Source organism: Crinia signifera, chromosome 19 (assembly GCF_055691185.1).
Source record: "Crinia signifera chromosome 19, ASM5569118v1, whole genome shotgun sequence".
Classification (NCBI taxonomy): Eukaryota; Metazoa; Chordata; class Amphibia; order Anura; family Myobatrachidae; genus Crinia; species Crinia signifera.
Genome location: NC_139226.1, coordinates 81,479,484 through 81,502,496, shown reverse-complemented (window position 1 = coordinate 81,502,496; position 23,013 = coordinate 81,479,484).

Genomic DNA, 23,013 nt, shown 5'->3' with positions numbered 1-23,013 from the left:
GGTTTCATTCATAAAACACAGGGTTCTATTCATAGAACACAGGGTTCCATTCATAGAACACAGGGTTATATTAATAGAACACAAGGTTTTATTCATAGAACACATGGTTATATTTATAGATCACGGGTGGTTTCCATTCAGAGAACACATAATTTCATTCATAAAACACAGGGTTCTATTCATAGAACACAGGGTTCCATTCATAGAACACAGGGTTCTATTAATAGAACACAAGGTTTTATTCATAGAACACAAGGTTATATTTATAGATCACGGGTGGTTTCCATTCAGAGAACACATAATTTCATTAATAAAACACAGGGTTCTATTCATAGAACACAGGGTTCCATTCATAGAACACAGGGTTCTATTCATAGAACACAAGGTTTTATTCATAGAACACATGGTTATATTTATAGATCACGGGTGGTTTCCATTCAGAGAACACATAATTTCATTCATAAAACACAGGGTTCTATTCATAGAACACAGGGTTCCATTTATAGAACTCAGGGTTCTATTCATAGAACACAAGGTTTTATTCATAGAACAGATGGTTATATTTATAGATCACGGTTGGTTTCCATTCAGATAACACATGGTTTCATTCATAAAACACAGGGTTCTATTCATAGAACACAGGTTTCCATTCATAGGACACAGGGTTCTATTAATAGAACACAAGGTTTTATTCATAGAACACATGGTTATATTTATAGATCACGGGTGGTTTCCATTCAGAGAACACATAATTTCATTAATAAAACACAGGGTTCTATTCATAAAACACAGGGTTCCATTTATAGAACACAGGGTTCTATTCATAGAACACAAGGTTTTATTCATAGAACAGATGGTTATATTTATAGATCACGGGTGGTTTCCATTCAGAGAACACATGGTTTCATTCATAAAACACAGGGTTCTATTCATAGAACACAGGGTTCCATTCATAGAACACAGGGTTCTATTAATAGAACACAAGGTTTTATTCATAGAACACATGGTTATATTTATAGATCACGGGTGGTTTCCATTCAGAGAACACATGGTTTCATTAATAAAACACAGGGTTCTATTCATAGAACACAGGGTTCCATTCATAGGACACAGGGTTCTATTAATAGAACACAAGGTTTTATTCATAGAACACATGGTTATATTTATAGATCACGGGTGGTTTCCATTCAGAGAACACATGGTTTCATTCATAAAACACAGGGTTCTATTCATAGAACACAGGGTTCCATTCATAGAACACAGGGTTCTATTAATAGAACACAAGGTTTTATTCATAGAACACATGGTTATATTTATAGATCACGGGTGGTTTTCATTCAGAGAACACATAATTTCATTCATAAAACACAGGGTTCTATTCATAGAACACAGGGTTCCATTCATAGAACACAGGGTTCTATTAATAGAACACAAGGTTTTATTCATAGAACACATGGTTATATTTATAGATCACGGGTGGTTTCCATTCAGAGAACACATAATTTCATTCATAAAACACAGGGTTCTATTCATAGAACACAGGGTTCCATTTATAGAACATAGGGTTCTATTCATAGAACACAAGGTTTTATTCATAGAACCGATGGTTATATTTATAGATCACGGGTGGTTTCCATTCAGAGAACACATGGTTTCATTCATAAAACACAGGGTTCTATTCATAGAACACAGGGTTCCATTCATAGGACACAGGGTTCTATTAATAGAACACAAGGTTTTTTTCATAGAACACATGGTTATATTTATAGATCACGGGTGGTTTCCATTCAGAGAACACATAATTTCAATCATAAAACACAGGGTTCTATTCATAGAACACAGGGTTCCATTTATAGAACATAGGGTTCTATTTATAGAACACAAGGTTTTATTCATAGAAAAGATGGTTATATTTATAGATTACGGGTGGTTTCCATTCAGAGAACACAGGGTTCCATTTATAGAACACAGGGTTCTATTCATAGAACACAAGGTTTTTTTCATAGAACAGATGGTTATATTTATAGATCACTGGTGGTTTCCATTCAGAGAACACATGGTTTCATTCATAAAACACAGGGTTCTAATTATAGAACACAGGGTTCCATTTATAGAACACAGGGTTCTATTCATAGAACACAAGGTTTTATTCATAGAACAGATGGTTATATTTATAGATCACGGGTGGTTTCCATTCAGAGAACACATAATTTCATTCATAAAACACAGGGTTCTATTCATAGAACACAGGGTTCCATTTATAGAACACAGGGTTCTATTCATAGAACACAAGGTTTTATTCATAGAACAGATGGTTATATTTATAGATCACGGGTGGTTTCCATTCAGAGAACACATGGTTTCATTCATAAAACACAGGGTTCTATTCATAGAACACAGGGTTCCATTCATAGAACACAGGGTTCCATTCATAGAACACAGGGTTCTATTCATAGAACACAAGGTTTTATTCATAGAACACATGGTTATATTTATAGATCACGGGTGGTTTCCATTTAGAGAACACATGGTTTCATTCATGAAACACAGGGTTCTATTCATAGAACACAGGGTTCCATTCATAGAACACAGGGTTCTATTAATAGAACACAAGGTTTTATTCATAGAACACATGGTTATATTTATAGATCACGGGTGGTTTCCATTCAGAGAACACATAATTTCATTCATAAAACACAGGGTTATATTCATAGAACACAGGGTTCCATTCATAGAACACAGGGTTCTATTAATAGAACACAAGGTTTTATTCATAGAACACATGGTTATATTTATAGATCACGGGTGGTTTCCATTCAGAGAACACATAATTTCATTCATAAAACACAGGGTTATATTCATAGAACACAGGGTTCCATTCATAGAACACAGGGTTCTATTAATAGAACACAAGGTTTTATTCATAGAACACATGGTTATATTTATAGATCACGGGTGGTTTCCATTCAGAGAACACATAATTTCATTCATAAAACACAGGGTTCTATTCATAGAACACAGGGTTCCATTTATAGAACATAGGGTTCTATTCATAGAACACAAGGTTTTATTCATTGAACAGATGGTTATATTTATAGATCACGGGTGGTTTCCATTCAGAGAACACATGGTTTCATTCATAAAACACAGGGTTCTATTTATAGAACACAGGGTTTTATTCATAGGACACAGGGTTCTATTAATAGAACACAAGGTTTTTTTTCATAGAACACATGGTTATATTTATAGATCACGGGTGGTTTCCATTCAGAGAACACATAATTTCAATCATAAAACACAGGGTTCTATTCATAGAACACAGGGTTCCATTTATAGAACATAGGGTTCTATTCATAGAACACAAGGCTTTATTCATAGAAAAAATGGTTATATTTATAGATCACGGGTGGTTTCCTTTCAGAGAACACATGGTTTCATTCATAAAACACAGGGTTCTATTCATAGAACACAGGGTTCCATTCATAGAACACAGGGTTCTATTAATAGAACACAAGGTTTTATTCATAGAACACATGGTTATATTTATAGATCACGGGTGGTTTCCATTCAGAGAACACTTGGTTTCATTCATAAAACACAGGGTTCTATTCATAGAACACAGGATTCCATTCATAGAACACAGGGTTCTATTAATAGAACACAAGGTTTTATTCATAGAACACATGGTTATATTTATAGATCACGGGTGGTTTCCATTCAGAGAACACATAATTTCATTCATAAAACACAGGGTTCTATTCATAGAACACAGGGTTCCATTTATAGAACATAGGGTTCTATTCATAGAACACAAGGTTTTATTCATAGAACAGATGGTTATATTTATAGATCACGGGTGGTTTCCATTCAGAGAACACATGGTTTCATTCATAAAACACAGGGTTCTATTTATAGAACACAGGGTTTCATTCATAGGACACAGGGTTCTATTAATAGAACACAAGGTTTTTTTCATAGAACACATGGTTATATTTATAGATCACGGGTGGTTTCCATTCAGAGAACACATAATTCCAATCATAAAACACAGGGTTCTATTCATAGAACACAGGGTTCCATTTATAGAACATAGGGTTCTATTCATAGAACACAAGGTTTTATTCATAGAAAAAATGGTTATATTTATAGATCACGGGTGGTTTCCTTTCAGAGAACACATGGTTTCATTCATAAAACACAGGGTTCTATTCATAGAACACAGGGTTCCATTCATAGAACACAAGGTTTTATTCATAGAACACATGGTTATATTTATAGATCACGGTTGGTTTCCATTCAGAGAACACTTGGTTTCATTCATAAAACACAGGGTTCTATTCATAGAACACAGGGTTCCATTCATAGGACACAGGGTTCTATTAATAGAACACAAGGTTTTTTTCATAGAACACATGGTTATATTTATAGATCACGGGTGGTTTCCATTCAGAGAACACATAATTTCAATCATAAAACACAGGGTTCTATTCATAGAACACAGGGTTCCATTTATAGAACATAGGGTTCTATTCATAGAACACAAGGTTCTATTCATAGAACACAAGGTTTTATTCATAGAAAAGATGGTTATATTTATAGATTACGGGTGGTTTCCATTCAGAGAACACAGGGTTCCATTTATAGAACACAGGGTTCTATTCATAGAACACAGGGTTTCATTCATAGGACACAGGGTTCTATGAATAGAACACAAGGTTTTATTCATAGAACACATGGTTATATTTATAGATCACGGGTGGTTTCCATTCAGAGAACACATAATTTCATTAATAAAACACAGGGTTCTATTCATAGAACACAGGGTTCCATTCATAGAACACAGGGTTCTATTAATAGAACACAAGGTTTTATTCATAGAACACATGGTTATATTTATAGATCACGGGTGGTTTCCATTCAGAGAACACATAATTTCATTCATAAAACACAGGGTTCTATTCATAGAACACAGGGTTCCATTTATAGAACACAGGGTTCTATTCATAGAACACAAGGTTTTATTCATAGAACAGATGGTTATATTTATAGATCACGGGTGGTTTCCATTCAGAGAACACATGGTTTCATTCATAAAACACAGGGTTCTATTCATAGAACACAGGGTTCCATTCATAGAACACAGGGTTCTATTAATAGAACACAAGGTTTTATTCATAGAACACATGGTTATATTTATAGATCACGGGTGTTTTTCATTCAGAGAACACATAATTTCATTCATAAAACACAGGGTTCTATTTATAGAACACAGGGTTCCATTCATAAAACACAGGGTTCTATTCATAGAACACAAGGTTTTATTCATAGAACACATGGTTATATTTATAGATCACGGGTGGTTTCCATTCAGAGAACACATGGTTTCATTCATAAAACACAGGGTTCTATTCATAGAACACAGGGTTCCATTCATAGAACACAGGGTTCTATTAATAGAACACAAGGTTTTATTCATAGAACACATGGTTATATTTATAGATCACGGGTGGTTTCCATTCAGAGAACACATAATTTCATTCATAAAACACAGGGTTCTATTCATAGAACACAGGGTTCCATTCATAGAACACAGGGTTCTATTAATAGAACACAAGGTTTTATTCATAGAACACAAGGTTATATTTATAGATCACGGGTGGTTTCCATTCAGAGAACACATAATTTCATTAATAAAACACAGGGTTCTATTCATAGAACACAGGGTTCCATTCATAGAACACAGGGTTCTATTCATAGAACACAAGGTTTTATTCATAGAACACATGGTTATATTTATAGATCACGGGTGGTTTCCATTCAGAGAACACATAATTTCATTCATAAAACACAGGGTTCTATTCATAGAACACAGGGTTCCATTTATAGAACTCAGGGTTCTATTCATAGAACACAAGGTTTTATTCATAGAACAGATGGTTATATTTATAGATCACGGTTGGTTTCCATTCAGATAACACATGGTTTCATTCATAAAACACAGGGTTCTATTCATAGAACACAGGTTTCCATTCATAGGACACAGGGTTCTATTAATAGAACACAAGGTTTTATTCATAGAACACATGGTTATATTTATAGATCACGGGTGGTTTCCATTCAGAGAACACATAATTTCATTAATAAAACACAGGGTTCTATTCATAAAACACAGGGTTCCATTTATAGAACACAGGGTTCTATTCATAGAACACAAGGTTTTATTCATAGAACAGATGGTTATATTTATAGATCACGGGTGGTTTCCATTCAGAGAACACATGGTTTCATTCATAAAACACAGGGTTCTATTCATAGAACACAGGGTTCCATTCATAGAACACAGGGTTCTATTAATAGAACACAAGGTTTTATTCATAGAACACATGGTTATATTTATAGATCACGGGTGGTTTCCATTCAGAGAACACATGGTTTCATTAATAAAACACAGGGTTCTATTCATAGAACACAGGGTTCCATTCATAGGACACAGGGTTCTATTAATAGAACACAAGGTTTTATTCATAGAACACATGGTTATATTTATAGATCACGGGTGGTTTCCATTCAGAGAACACATGGTTTCATTCATAAAACACAGGGTTCTATTCATAGAACACAGGGTTCCATTCATAGAACACAGGGTTCTATTAATAGAACACAAGGTTTTATTCATAGAACACATGGTTATATTTATAGATCACGGGTGGTTTTCATTCAGAGAACACATAATTTCATTCATAAAACACAGGGTTCTATTCATAGAACACAGGGTTCCATTCATAGAACACAGGGTTCTATTAATAGAACACAAGGTTTTATTCATAGAACACATGGTTATATTTATAGATCACGGGTGGTTTCCATTCAGAGAACACATAATTTCATTCATAAAACACAGGGTTCTATTCATAGAACACAGGGTTCCATTTATAGAACATAGGGTTCTATTCATAGAACACAAGGTTTTATTCATAGAACAGATGGTTATATTTATAGATCACGGGTGGTTTCCATTCAGAGAACACATGGTTTCATTCATAAAACACAGGGTTCTATTCATAGAACACAGGGTTCCATTCATAGGACACAGGGTTCTATTAATAGAACACAAGGTTTTTTTTCATAGAACACATGGTTATATTTATAGATCACGGGTGGTTTCCATTCAGAGAACACATAATTTCAATCATAAAACACAGGGTTCTATTCATAGAACACAGGGTTCCATTTATAGAACATAGGGTTCTATTTATAGAACACAAGGTTTTATTCATAGAAAAGATGGTTATATTTATAGATTACGGGTGGTTTCCATTCAGAGAACACAGGGTTCCATTTATAGAACACAGGGTTCTATTCATAGAACACAAGGTTTTTTTCATAGAACAGATGGTTATATTTATAGATCACGGGTGGTTTCCATTCAGAGAACACATGGTTTCATTCATAAAACACAGGGTTCTAATTATAGAACACAGGGTTCCATTTATAGAACACAGGGTTCTATTCATAGAACACAAGGTTTTATTCATAGAACAGATGGTTATATTTATAGATCACGGGTGGTTTCCATTCAGAGAACACATAATTTCATTCATAAAACACAGGGTTCTATTCATAGAACACAGGGTTCCATTTATAGAACACAGGGTTCTATTCATAGAACACAAGGTTTTATTCATAGAACAGATGGTTATATTTATAGATCACGGGTGGTTTCCATTCAGAGAACACATGGTTTCATTCATAAAACACAGGGTTCTATTCATAGAACACAGGGTTCCATTCATAGAACACAGGGTTCCATTCATAGAACACAGGGTTCTATTCATAGAACACAAGGTTTTATTCATAGAACACATGGTTATATTTATAGATCACGGGTGGTTTCCATTTAGAGAACACATGGTTTCATTCATGAAACACAGGGTTCTATTCATAGAACACAGGATTCCATTCATAGAACACAGGGTTCTATTAATAGAACACAAGGTTTTATTCATAGAACACATGGTTATATTTATAGATCACGGGTGGTTTCCATTCAGAGAACACATAATTTCATTCATAAAACACAGGGTTATATTCATAGAACACAGGGTTCCATTCATAGAACACAGGGTTCTATTAATAGAACACAAGGTTTTATTCATAGAACACATGGTTATATTTATAGATCACGGGTGGTTTCCATTCAGAGAACACATAATTTCATTCATAAAACACAGGGTTCTATTCATAGAACACAGGGTTCCATTTATAGAACATAGGGTTCTATTCATAGAACACAAGGTTTTATTCATTGAACAGATGGTTATATTTATAGATCACGGGTGGTTTCCATTCAGAGAACACATGGTTTCATTCATAAAACACAGGGTTCTATTTATAGAACACAGGGTTTCATTCATAGGACACAGGGTTCTATTAATAGAACACAAGGTTTTTTTCATAGAACACATGGTTATATTTATAGATCACGGGTGGTTTCCATTCAGAGAACACATAATTTCAATCATAAAACACAGGGTTCTATTCATAGAACACAGGGTTCCATTTATAGAACATAGGGTTCTATTCATAGAACACAAGGCTTTATTCATAGAAAAAATGGTTATATTTATAGATCACGGGTGGTTTCCTTTCAGAGAACACATGGTTTCATTCATAAAACACAGGGTTCTATTCATAGAACACAGGGTTCCATTCATAGAACACAGGGTTCTATTAATAGAACACAAGGTTTTATTCATAGAACACATGGTTATATTTATAGATCACGGGTGGTTTCCATTCAGAGAACACTTGGTTTCATTCATAAAACACAGGGTTCTATTCATAGAACACAGGGTTCCATTCATAGAACACAGGGTTCTATTAATAGGACACAAGGTTTTATTCATAGAACACATGGTTATATTTATAGATCACGGGTGGTTTCCATTCAGAGAACACATAATTTCATTCATAAAACACAGGGTTCTATTCATAGAACACAGGGTTCCATTTATAGAACATAGGGTTCTATTCATAGAACACAAGGTTTTATTCATAGAACAGATGGTTATATTTATAGATCACGGGTGGTTTCCATTCAGAGAACACATGGTTTCATTCATAAAACACAGGGTTCTATTCATAGAACACAGGGTTCCATTCATAGGACACAGGGTTCTATTAATAGAACACAAGGTTTTTTTCATAGAACACATGGTTATATTTATAGATCACGGGTGGTTTCCATTCAGAGAACACATAATTTCAATCATAAAACACAGGGTTCTATTCATAGAACACAGGGTTCCATTTCTAGAACATAGGGTTCTATTCATAGAACACAAGGTTTTATTCATAGAACAGATGGTTATATTTATAGATCACGGTTGGTTTCCATTCAGATTAAACATGGTTTCATTCATAAAACACAGGGTTCTATTCATAGAACACAGGGTTCCATTCATAGGACACAGGGTTCTATTAATAGAACACAAGGTTTTTTTCATAGAACACATGGTTATATTTATAGATCACGGGTGGTTTCCATTCAGAGAACACATAATTTCAATCATAAAACACAGGGTTCTATTCATAGAACACAGGGTTCCATTTATAGAACATAGGGTTCTATTCATAGAACACAAGGCTTTATTCATAGAAAAAATGGTTATATTTATAGATCACGGGTGGTTTCCTTTCAGAGAACACATGGTTTCATTCATAAAACACAGGGTTCTATTCATAGAACACAGGGTTCCATTCATAGAACACAGGGTTCTATTAATAGAACACAAGGTTTTATTCATAGAACACATGGTTATATTTATAGATCACGGGTGGTTTCCATTCAGAGAACACTTGGTTTCATTCATAAAACACAGGGTTCTATTCATAGAACACAGGGTTCCATTCATAGAACACAGGGTTCTATTAATAGAACACAAGGTTTTATTCATAGAACACATGGTTATATTTATAGATCACGGGTGGTTTCCATTCAGAGAACACATAATTTCATTCATAAAACACAGGGTTCTATTCATAGAACACAGGGTTCCATTTATAGAACATAGGGTTCTATTCATAGAACACAAGGTTTTATTCATAGAACAGATGGTTATATTTATAGATCACGGGTGGTTTCCATTCAGAGAACACATGGTTTCATTCATAAAACACAGGGTTCTATTTATAGAACACAGGGTTTCATTCATAGGACACAGGGTTCTATTAATAGAACACAAGGTTTTTTTCATAGAACACATGGTTATATTTATAGATCACGGGTGGTTTCCATTCAGAGAACACATAATTTCAATCATAAAACACAGGGTTCTATTCATAGAACACAGGGTTCCATTTATAGAACATAGGGTTCTATTCATAGAACACAAGGTTTTATTCATAGAAAAAATGGTTATATTTATAGATCACGGGTGGTTTCCTTTCAGAGAACACATGGTTTCATTCATAAAACACAGGGTTCTATTCATAGAACACAGGGTTCCATTCATAGAACACAAGGTTTTATTCATAGAACACATGGTTATATTTATAGATCACGGTTGGTTTCCATTCAGAGAACACTTGGTTTCATTCATAAAACACAGGGTTCTATTCATAGAACACAGGGTTCCATTCATAGGACACAGGGTTCTATTAATAGAACACAAGGTTTTTTTCATAGAACACATGGTTATATTTATAGATCACGGGTGGTTTCCATTCAGAGAACACATAATTTCAATCATAAAACACAGGGTTCTATTCATAGAACACAGGGTTCCATTTATAGAACATAGGGTTCTATTCATAGAACACAAGGTTCTATTCATAGAACACAAGGTTTTATTCATAGAAAAGATGGTTATATTTATAGATTACGGGTGGTTTCCATTCAGAGAACACAGGGTTCCATTTATAGAACACAGGGTTCTATTCATAGAACACAAGGTTTTTTTCATAGAACAGATGGTTATATTTAGAGATCACGGGTGGTTTCCATTCAGAGAACACATGGTTTCATTCATAAAACACAGGGTTCTATGAATAGAACACAAGGTTTTATACATAGAACACATGGTTATATTTATAGATCACGGGTGGTTTCCATTCAGAGAACACATAATTTCATTCATAAAACACAGGGTTCTATTCATAGAACACAGGGTTCCATTTATAGAACACAGGGTTCTATTCATAGAACACAAGGTTTTATTCATAGAACAGATGGTTATATTTATAGATCACGGTTGGTTTCCATTCAGATTAAACATGGTTTCATTCATAAAACACAGGGTTCTATTCATAGAACCCAGGGTTCCATTCATAGGACACAGGGTTCTATTAATAGAACACAAGGTTTTATTCATAGAACACATGGTTATATTTATAGATCACGGGTGGTTTCCATTCAGAGAACACATAATTTCATTAATAAAATACAGGGTTCTATTCATAAAACACAGGGTTCCATTTATAGAATACAGGGTTATATTCATAGAACACAAGGTTTTATTCATAGAACAGATGGTTATATTTATAGATCACGGGTGGTTTCCATTCAGAGAACACATGGTTTCATTCATAAAACACAGGGTTCTATTCATAGAACACAGGGTTCCATTCATAGAACACAGGGTTCTATTAATAGAACACAAGGTTTTATTCATAGAACACATGGTTATATTTATAGATCACGGGTGGTTTTCATTCAGAGGACACATAATTTCATTCATAAAACACAGGGTTCTATTCATAGAACACAGGGTTCCATTCATAGAACACAGGGTTCTATTAATAGAACACAAGGTTTTATTCATAGAACACATGGTTATATTTATAGATCACGGGTGGTTTCCATTCAGAGAACACATGGTTTCATTCATAAAACACAGGGTTCTATTCATAGAACACAGGGTTCCATTCATAGGACACAGGGTTCTATTAATAGAACACAAGGTTTTTTTCATAGAACACATGGTTATATTTATAGATCACGGGTGGTTTCCATTCAGAGAACACATAATTTCAATCATAAAACACAGGGTTCTATTCATAGAACACAGGGTTCCATTTATAGAACATAGGGTTCTATTCATAGAACACAAGGTTTTATTCATAGAACAGATGGTTATATTTATAGATCACGGGTGGTTTCCATTCAGAGAACACATGGTTTCATTCATAAAACACAGGGTTCTATTCATAGAACACAGGGTTCCATTCATAGAACACAGGGTTCTATTAATAGAACACAAGGTTTTATTCATAGAACACATGGTTATATTTATAGATCACGGGTGGTTTCCATTCAGAGAACACATGGTTTCATTAATAAAACACAGGGTTCTATTCATAGAACACAGGGTTCCATTCATAGGACACAGGGTTCTATTAATAGAACACAAGGTTTTATTCATAGAACACATGGTTATATTTATAGATCACGGGTGGTTTCCATTCAGAGAACACATGGTTTCATTCATAAAACACAGGGTTCTATTCATAGAACACAGGGTTCCATTCATAGAACACAGGGTTCTATTAATAGAACACAAGGTTTTATTCATAGAACACATGGTTATATTTATAGATCACGGGTGGTTTTCATTCAGAGAACACATAATTTCATTCATAAAACACAGGGTTCTATTCATAGAACACAGGGTTCCATTCATAGAACACAGGGTTCTATTAATAGAACACAAGGTTTTATTCATAGAACACATGGTTATATTTATAGATCACGGGTGGTTTCCATTCAGAGAACACATAATTTCATTCATAAAACACAGGGTTCTATTCATAGAACACAGGGTTCCATTTATAGAACATAGGGTTCTATTCATAGAACACAAGGTTTTATTCATAGAACAGATGGTTATATTTATAGATCACGGGTGGTTTCCATTCAGAGAACACATGGTTTCATTCATAAAACACAGGGTTCTATTCATAGAACACAGGGTTCCATTCATAGGACACAGGGTTCTATTAATAGAACACAAGGTTTTTTTTCATAGAACACATGGTTATATTTATAGATCACGGGTGGTTTCCATTCAGAGAACACATAATTTCAATCATAAAACACAGGGTTCTATTCATAGAACACAGGGTTCCATTTATAGAACATAGGGTTCTATTTATAGAACACAAGGTTTTATTCATAGAAAAGATGGTTATATTTATAGATTACGGGTGGTTTCCATTCAGAGAACACAGGGTTCCATTTATAGAACACAGGGTTCTATTCATAGAACACAAGGTTTTTTTCATAGAACAGATGGTTATATTTATAGATCACGGGTGGTTTCCATTCAGAGAACACATGGTTTCATTCATAAAACACAGGGTTCTAATTATAGAACACAGGGTTCCATTTATAGAACACAGGGTTCTATTCATAGAACACAAGGTTTTATTCATAGAACAGATGGTTATATTTATAGATCACGGGTGGTTTCCATTCAGAGAACACATAATTTCATTCATAAAACACAGGGTTCTATTCATAGAACACAGGGTTCCATTTATAGAACACAGGGTTCTATTCATAGAACACAAGGTTTTATTCATAGAACAGATGGTTATATTTATAGATCACGGGTGGTTTCCATTCAGAGAACACATGGTTTCATTCATAAAACACAGGGTTCTATTCATAGAACACAGGGTTCCATTCATAGAACACAGGGTTCCATTCATAGAACACAGGGTTCTATTCATAGAACACAAGGTTTTATTCATAGAACACATGGTTATATTTATAGATCACGGGTGGTTTCCATTTAGAGAACACATGGTTTCATTCATGAAACACAGGGTTCTATTCATAGAACACAGGATTCCATTCATAGAACACAGGGTTCTATTAATAGAACACAAGGTTTTATTCATAGAACACATGGTTATATTTATAGATCACGGGTGGTTTCCATTCAGAGAACACATAATTTCATTCATAAAACACAGGGTTATATTCATAGAACACAGGGTTCCATTCATAGAACACAGGGTTCTATTAATAGAACACAAGGTTTTATTCATAGAACACATGGTTATATTTATAGATCACGGGTGGTTTCCATTCAGAGAACACATAATTTCATTCATAAAACACAGGGTTCTATTCATAGAACACAGGGTTCCATTTATAGAACATAGGGTTCTATTCATAGAACACAAGGTTTTATTCATTGAACAGATGGTTATATTTATAGATCACGGGTGGTTTCCATTCAGAGAACACATGGTTTCATTCATAAAACACAGGGTTCTATTTATAGAACACAGGGTTTCATTCATAGGACACAGGGTTCTATTAATAGAACACAAGGTTTTTTTCATAGAACACATGGTTATATTTATAGATCACGGGTGGTTTCCATTCAGAGAACACATAATTTCAATCATAAAACACAGGGTTCTATTCATAGAACACAGGGTTCCATTTATAGAACATAGGGTTCTATTCATAGAACACAAGGCTTTATTCATAGAAAAAATGGTTATATTTATAGATCACGGGTGGTTTCCTTTCAGAGAACACATGGTTTCATTCATAAAACACAGGGTTCTATTCATAGAACACAGGGTTCCATTCATAGAACACAGGGTTCTATTAATAGAACACAAGGTTTTATTCATAGAACACATGGTTATATTTATAGATCACGGGTGGTTTCCATTCAGAGAACACTTGGTTTCATTCATAAAACACAGGGTTCTATTCATAGAACACAGGGTTCCATTCATAGAACACAGGGTTCTATTAATAGGACACAAGGTTTTATTCATAGAACACATGGTTATATTTATAGATCACGGGTGGTTTCCATTCAGAGAACACATAATTTCATTCATAAAACACAGGGTTCTATTCATAGAACACAGGGTTCCATTTATAGAACATAGGGTTCTATTCATAGAACACAAGGTTTTATTCATAGAACAGATGGTTATATTTATAGATCACGGGTGGTTTCCATTCAGAGAACACATGGTTTCATTCATAAAACACAGGGTTCTATTCATAGAACACAGGGTTCCATTCATAGGACACAGGGTTCTATTAATAGAACACAAGGTTTTTTTCATAGAACACATGGTTATATTTATAGATCACGGGTGGTTTCCATTCAGAGAACACATAATTTCAATCATAAAACACAGGGTTCTATTCATAGAACACAGGGTTCCATTTCTAGAACATAGGGTTCTATTCATAGAACACAAGGTTTTATTCATAGAACAGATGGTTATATTTATAGATCACGGTTGGTTTCCATTCAGATTAAACATGGTTTCATTCATAAAACACAGGGTTCTATTCATAGAACACAGGGTTCCATTCATAGGACACAGGGTTCTATTAATAGAACACAAGGTTTTTTTCATAGAACACATGGTTATATTTATAGATCACGGGTGGTTTCCATTCAGAGAACACATAATTTCAATCATAAAACACAGGGTTCTATTCATAGAACACAGGGTTCCATTTATAGAACATAGGGTTCTATTCATAGAACACAAGGCTTTATTCATAGAAAAAATGGTTATATTTATAGATCACGGGTGGTTTCCTTTCAGAGAACACATGGTTTCATTCATAAAACACAGGGTTCTATTCATAGAACACAGGGTTCCATTCATAGAACACAGGGTTCTATTAATAGAACACAAGGTTTTATTCATAGAACACATGGTTATATTTATAGATCACGGGTGGTTTCCATTCAGAGAACACTTGGTTTCATTCATAAAACACAGGGTTCTATTCATAGAACACAGGGTTCCATTCATAGAACACAGGGTTCTATTAATAGAACACAAGGTTTTATTCATAGAACACATGGTTATATTTATAGATCACGGGTGGTTTCCATTCAGAGAACACATAATTTCATTCATAAAACACAGGGTTCTATTCATAAAACACAGGGTTCCATTTATAGAACATAGGGTTCTATTCATAGAACACAAGGTTTTATTCATAGAACAGATGGTTATATTTATAGATCACGGGTGGTTTCCATTCAGAGAACACATGGTTTCATTCATAAAACACAGGGTTCTATTTATAGAACACAGGGTTTCATTCATAGGACACAGGGTTCTATTAATAGAACACAAGGTTTTTTTCATAGAACACATGGTTATATTTATAGATCACGGGTGGTTTCCATTCAGAGAACACATAATTTCAATCATAAAACACAGGGTTCTATTCATAGAACACAGGGTTCCATTTATAGAACATAGGGTTCTATTCATAGAACACAAGGTTTTATTCATAGAAAAGATGGTTATATTTATAGATTACGGGTGGTTTCTATTCAGAGAACACAGGGTTCCATTTATATAACACAGGGTTCTATTCATGGAACACAAGGTTTTTTTCATAGAACAGATGGTTATATTTATAGATCACGGGTGGTTTCCATTCAGAGAACACATGGTTTCATTCATAAAACACAGGGTTCTATTCATAGAACACAGGGTTCCATTCATAGGACACAGGGTTCTATGAATAGAACACAAGGTTTTATTCATAGAACACATGGTTATATTTATAGATCACGGGTGGTTTCCATTCAGAGAACACATAATTTCATTAATAAAACACAGGGTTCTATTCATAGAACACAGGGTTCCATTCATAGAACACAGGGTTCTATTAATAGAACACAAGGTTTTATTCATAGAACACATGGTTATATTTATAGATCACGGGTGGTTTCCATTCAGAGAACACATAATTTCATTCATAAAACACAGGGTTCTATTCATAGAACACAGGGTTCCATTTATAGAACACATGGTTCTATTCATAGAACACAAGGTTTTATTCATAGAACAGATGGTTATATTTATAGATCACGGGTGGTTTCCATTCAGAGAACACATGGTTTCATTCATAAAACACAGGGTTCTATTCATAGAACACAGGGTTCCATTCATAGAACACAGGGTTCTATTAATAGAACACAAGGTTTTATTCATAGAACACATGGTTATATTTATAGATCACGGGTGTTTTTCATTCAGAGAACACATAATTTCATTCATAAAACACAGGGTTCTATTTATAGAACACAGGGTTCCATTCATAAAACACAGGGTTCTATTCATAGAACACAAGGTTTTATTCATAGAACACATGGTTATATTTATAGATCACGGGTGGTTTCCATTCAGAGAACACATGGTTTCATTCATAAAACACAGGGTTCTATTCATAGAACACAGGGTTCCATTCATAGAACACAGGGTTCTATTAATAGAACACAAGGTTTTATTCATAGAACACATGGTTATATTTATAGATCACGGGTGGTTTCCATTCAGAGAACACATAATTTCATTCATAAAACACAGGGTTCTATTCATAGAACACAGGGTTCCATTCATAGAACACAGGGTTCTATTCATAGAATACAAGGTTTTATTCATAGAACACATGGTTATATTTATAGATCACGGGTGGTTTCCATTCAGAGAACACATAATTTCATTCATAAAACACAGGGTTCTATTCATAGAACACAGGGTTCCATTTATAGAACTCAGGGTTCTATTCATAGAACACAAGGTTTTATTCATAGAACAGATGGTTATATTTATAGATCACGGTTGGTTTCCATTCAGATAACACATGGTTTCATTCATAAAACACAGGGTTCTATTCATAGAACACAGGTTTCCATTCATAGGACACAGGGTTCTATTAATAGAACACAAGGTTTTATTCATAGAACACATGGTTATATTTATAGATCACGGGTGGTTTCCATTCAGAGAACACATAATTTCATTAATAAAACACAGGGTTCTATTCATAAAACACAGGGTTCCATTTATAGAACACAGGGTTCTATTCATAGAACACAAGGTTTTATTCATAGAACAGATGGTTATATTTATAGATCACGGGTGGTTTCCATTCAGAGAACACATGGTTTCATTCATAAAACACAGGGTTCTATTCATAGAACACAGGGTTCCATTCATAGAACACAGGGTTCTATTAATAGAACACAAGGTTTTATTCATAGAACACATGGTTATATTTATAGATCACGGGTGGTTTCCATTCAGAGAACACATGGTTTCATTCATAAAACACAGGGTTCTATTCATAGAACACAGGGTTCCATTCATAGGACACAGGGTTCTATTAATAGAACACAAGGTTTTATTCATAGAACACATGGTTATATTTATAGATCACGGGTGGTTTCCATTCAGAGAACACATGGTTTCATTCATAAAACACAGGGTTCTATTCATAGAACACAGGGTTCCATTCATAGAACACACGGTTCTATTAATAGAACACAAGGTTTTATTCATAGAACACATGGTTATATTTATAGATCACGGGTGGTTTTCATTCAGAGAACACATAATTTCATTCATAAAACACAGGGTTCTATTCATAGAACACAGGGTTCCATTCATAGAACACAGGGTTCTATTAATAGAACACAAGGTTTTATTCATAGAACACATGGTTATATTTATAGATCACGGGTGGTTTCCATTCAGAGAACACATAATTTCATTCATAAAACACAGGGTTCTATTCATAGAACACAGGGTTCCATTTATAGAACATAGGGTTCTATTCATAGAACACAAGGTTTTATTCATAGAACAGATGGTTATATTTATAGATCACGGGTGGTTTCCATTCAGAGAACACATGGTTTCATTCATAAAACACAGGGTTCTATTCATAGAACACAGGGTTCCATTCATAGGACACAGGGTTCTATTAATAGAACACAAGGTTTTTTTCATAGAACACATGGTTATATTTATAGATCACGGGTGGTTTCAATTCAGAGAACACATAATTTCAATCATAAAACACAGGGTTCTATTCATAGAACACAGGGTTCCATTTATAGAACATAGGGTTCTATTTATAGAACACAAGGTTTTATTCATAGAAAAGATGGTTATATTTATAGATTACGGGTGGTTTCCATTCAGAGAACACAGGGTTCCATTTATAGAACACAGGGTTCTATTCATAGAACACAAGGTTTTTTTCATAGAACAGATGGTTATATTTATAGATCACGGGTGGTTTCCATTCAGAGAACACATGGTTTCATTCATAAAACACAGGGTTCTAATTATAGAACACAGGGTTCCATTTATAGAACACAGGGTTCTATTCATAGAACACAAGGTTTTATTCATAGAACAGATGGTTATATTTATAGATCACGGGTGGTTTCCATTCAGAGAACACATAATTTCATTCATAAAACACAGGGTTCTATTCATAGAACACAGGGTTCCATTTATAGAACACAGGGTTCTATTCATAGAACACAAGGTTTTATTCATAGAACAGATGGTTATATTTATAGATCACGGGTGGTTTCCATTCAGAGAACACATGGTTTCATTCATAAAACACAGGGTTCTATTCATAGAACACAGGGTTCCATTCATAGAACACAGGGTTCCATTCATAGAACACAGGGTTCTATTCATAGAACACAAGGTTTTATTCATAGAACACATGGTTATATTTATAGATCACGGGTGGTTTCCATTTAGAGAACACATGGTTTCATTCATAAAACACAGGGTTCTATTCATAGAACACAGGGTTCCATTCATAGAACACAGGGTTCTATTAATAGAACACAAGGTTTTATTCATAGAACACATGGTTATATTTATAGATCACGGGTGGTTTCCATTCAGAGAACACATAATTTCATTCATAAAACACAGGGTTATATTCATAGAACACAGGGTTCCATTCATAGAACACAGGGTTCTATTAATAGAACACAAGGTTTTATTCATAGAACACATGGTTATATTTATAGATCACGGGTGGTTTCCATTCAGAGAACACATAATTTCATTCATAAAACACAGGGTTCTATTCATAGAACACAGGGTTCCATTTATAGAACATAGGGTTCTATTCATAGAACACAAGGTTTTATTCATTGAACAGATGGTTATATTTATAGATCACGGGTGGTTTCCATTCAGAGAACACATGGTTTCATTCATAAAACACAGGGTTCTATTTATAGAACACAGGGTTTCATTCATAGGACACAGGGTTCTATTAATAGAACACAAGGTTTTTTTCATAGAACACATGGTTATATTTATAGATCACGGGTGGTTTCCATTCAGAGAACACATAATTTCAATCATAAAACACAGGGTTCTATTCATAGAACACAGGGTTCCATTTATAGAACATAGGGTTCTATTCATAGAACACAAGGCTTTATTCATAGAAAAAATGGTTATATTTATAGATCACGGGTGGTTTCCTTTCAGAGAACACATGGTTTCATTCATAAAACACAGGGTTCTATTCATAGAACACAGGGTTCCATTCATAGAACACAGGGTTCTATTAATAGAACACAAGGTTTTATTCATAGAACACATGGTTATATTTATAGATCACGGGTGGTTTCCATTCAGAGAACACTTGGTTTCATTTATAAAACACAGGGTTCTATTCATAGAACACAGGGTTCCATTCATAGAACACAGGGTTCTATTAATAGAACACAAGGTTTTATTTATAGAACACATGGTTATATTTATAGATCACGGGTGGTTTCCATTCAGAGAACACATAATTTCATTCATAAAACACAGGGTTCTATTCATAGAACACAGGGTTCCATTTATAGAACATAGGGTTCTATTCATAGAACACAAGGTTTTATTCATAGAACAGATGGTTATATTTATAGATCACGGGTGGTTTCCATTCAGAGAACACATGGTTTCATTCATAAAACACAGGGTTCTATTTATAGAACACAGGGTTTCATTCATAGGACACAGGGTTCTATTAATAGAACACAAGATTTTTTTTCATAGAACACATGGTTATATTTATAGATCACGGGTGGTTTCCATTCAGAGAAAACATAATTTCAATCATAAAACACAGGGTTCTATTCATAGAACACAGGGTTCCATTTATAGAACATAGGGTTCTATTCATAGAACACAAGGTTTTATTCATAGAAAAAATGGTTATATTTATAGATCACGGGTGGTTTCCTTTCAGAGAACACATGGTTTCATTCATAAAACACAGGGTTCTATTCATAGAACACAGGGTTCCATTCATAGAACACAAGGTTTTATTCATAGAACACATGGTTATATTTATAGATCACGGTTGGTTTCCATTCAGAGAACACTTGGTTTCATTCATAAAACACAGGGTTCTATTCATAGAACACAGGGTTCTATTCATAGAACACAGGGTTCCATTCATAGGACACAGGGTTCTATTAATAGAACACAAGGTTTTTTTCATAGAACACATGGTTATATTTATAGATCACGGGTGGTTTCCATTCAGAGAACACATAATTTCAATCATAAAACACAGGGTTCTATTCATAGAACACAGGGTTCCATTTATAGAACATAGGGTTCTATTCATAGAACACAAGGTTCTATTCATAGAACACAAGGTTTTATTCATAGAAAAGATGGTTATATTTATAGATTACGGGTGGTTTCCATTCAGAGAACACAGGGTTCCATTTATAGAACACAGGGTTCTATTCATAGAACACAGGGTTTCATTCATAGGACACAGGGTTCTATGAATAGAACACAAGGTTTTATTCATAGAACACATGGTTATATTTATAGATCACGGGTGGTTTCCATTCAGAGAACACATAATTTCATTAATAAAACACAGGGTTCTATTCATAGAACACAGGGTTCCATTCATAGAACACAGGGTTCTATTAATAGAACACAAGGTTTTATTCATAGAACACATGGTTATATTTATAGATCACGGGTGGTTTCCATTCAGAGAACACATAATTTCATTCATAAAACACAGGGTTCTATTCATAGAACACTGGGTTCCATTTATAGAACACAGGGTTCTATTCATAGAACACAAGGTTTTATTCATAGAACAGATGGTTATATTTATAGATCACGGGTGGTTTCCATTCAGAGAACACATGGTTTCATTCATAAAACACAGGGTTCTATTCATAGAACACAGGGTTCCATTCATAGAACACAGGGTTCTATTAATAGAACACAAGGTTTTATTCATAGAACACATGGTTATATTTATAGATCACGGGTGGTTTCCATTCAGAGAACACATGGTTTCATTCATAAAACACAGGGTTCTATTCATAGAACACAGGGTTCCATTCATAGAACACAGGGTTCTATTAATAGAACACAAGGTTTTATTCATAGAACACATGGTTATATTTATAGATCACGGGTGGTTTCCATTCAGAGAACACATAATTTCATTCATAAAACACAGGGTTCTATTCATAGAACACAGGGTTCCATTCATAGAACACAGGGTTCTATTAATAGAACACAAGGTTTTATTCATAGAACACATGGTTATATTTATAGATCACGGGTGGTTTCCATTCAGAGAACACATAATTTCATTAATAAAACACAGGGTTCTATTCATAGAACACAGGGTTCCATTCATAGAACACAGGGTTCTATTCATAGAACACAAGGTTTTATTCATAGAACACATGGTTATATTTATAGATCACGGGTGGTTTCCATTCAGAGAACACATAATTTCATTCATAAAACACAGGGTTCTATTCATAGAACACAGGGTTCCATTTATAGAACTCAGGGTTCTATTCATAGAACACAAGGTTTTATTCATAGAACAGATGGTTATATTTATAGATCACGGTTGGTTTCCATTCAGATAACACATGGTTTCATTCATAAAACACAGGGTTCTATTCATAGAACACAGGTTTCCATTCATAGGACACAGGGTTCTATTAATAGAACACAAGGTTTTATTCATAGAACACATGGTTATATTTATAGATCACGGGTGGTTTCCATTCAGAGAACACATAATTTCATTAATAAAACACAGGGTTCTATTCATAAAACACAGGGTTCCATTTATAGAACACAGGGTTCTATTCATAGAACACAAGGTTTTATTCATAA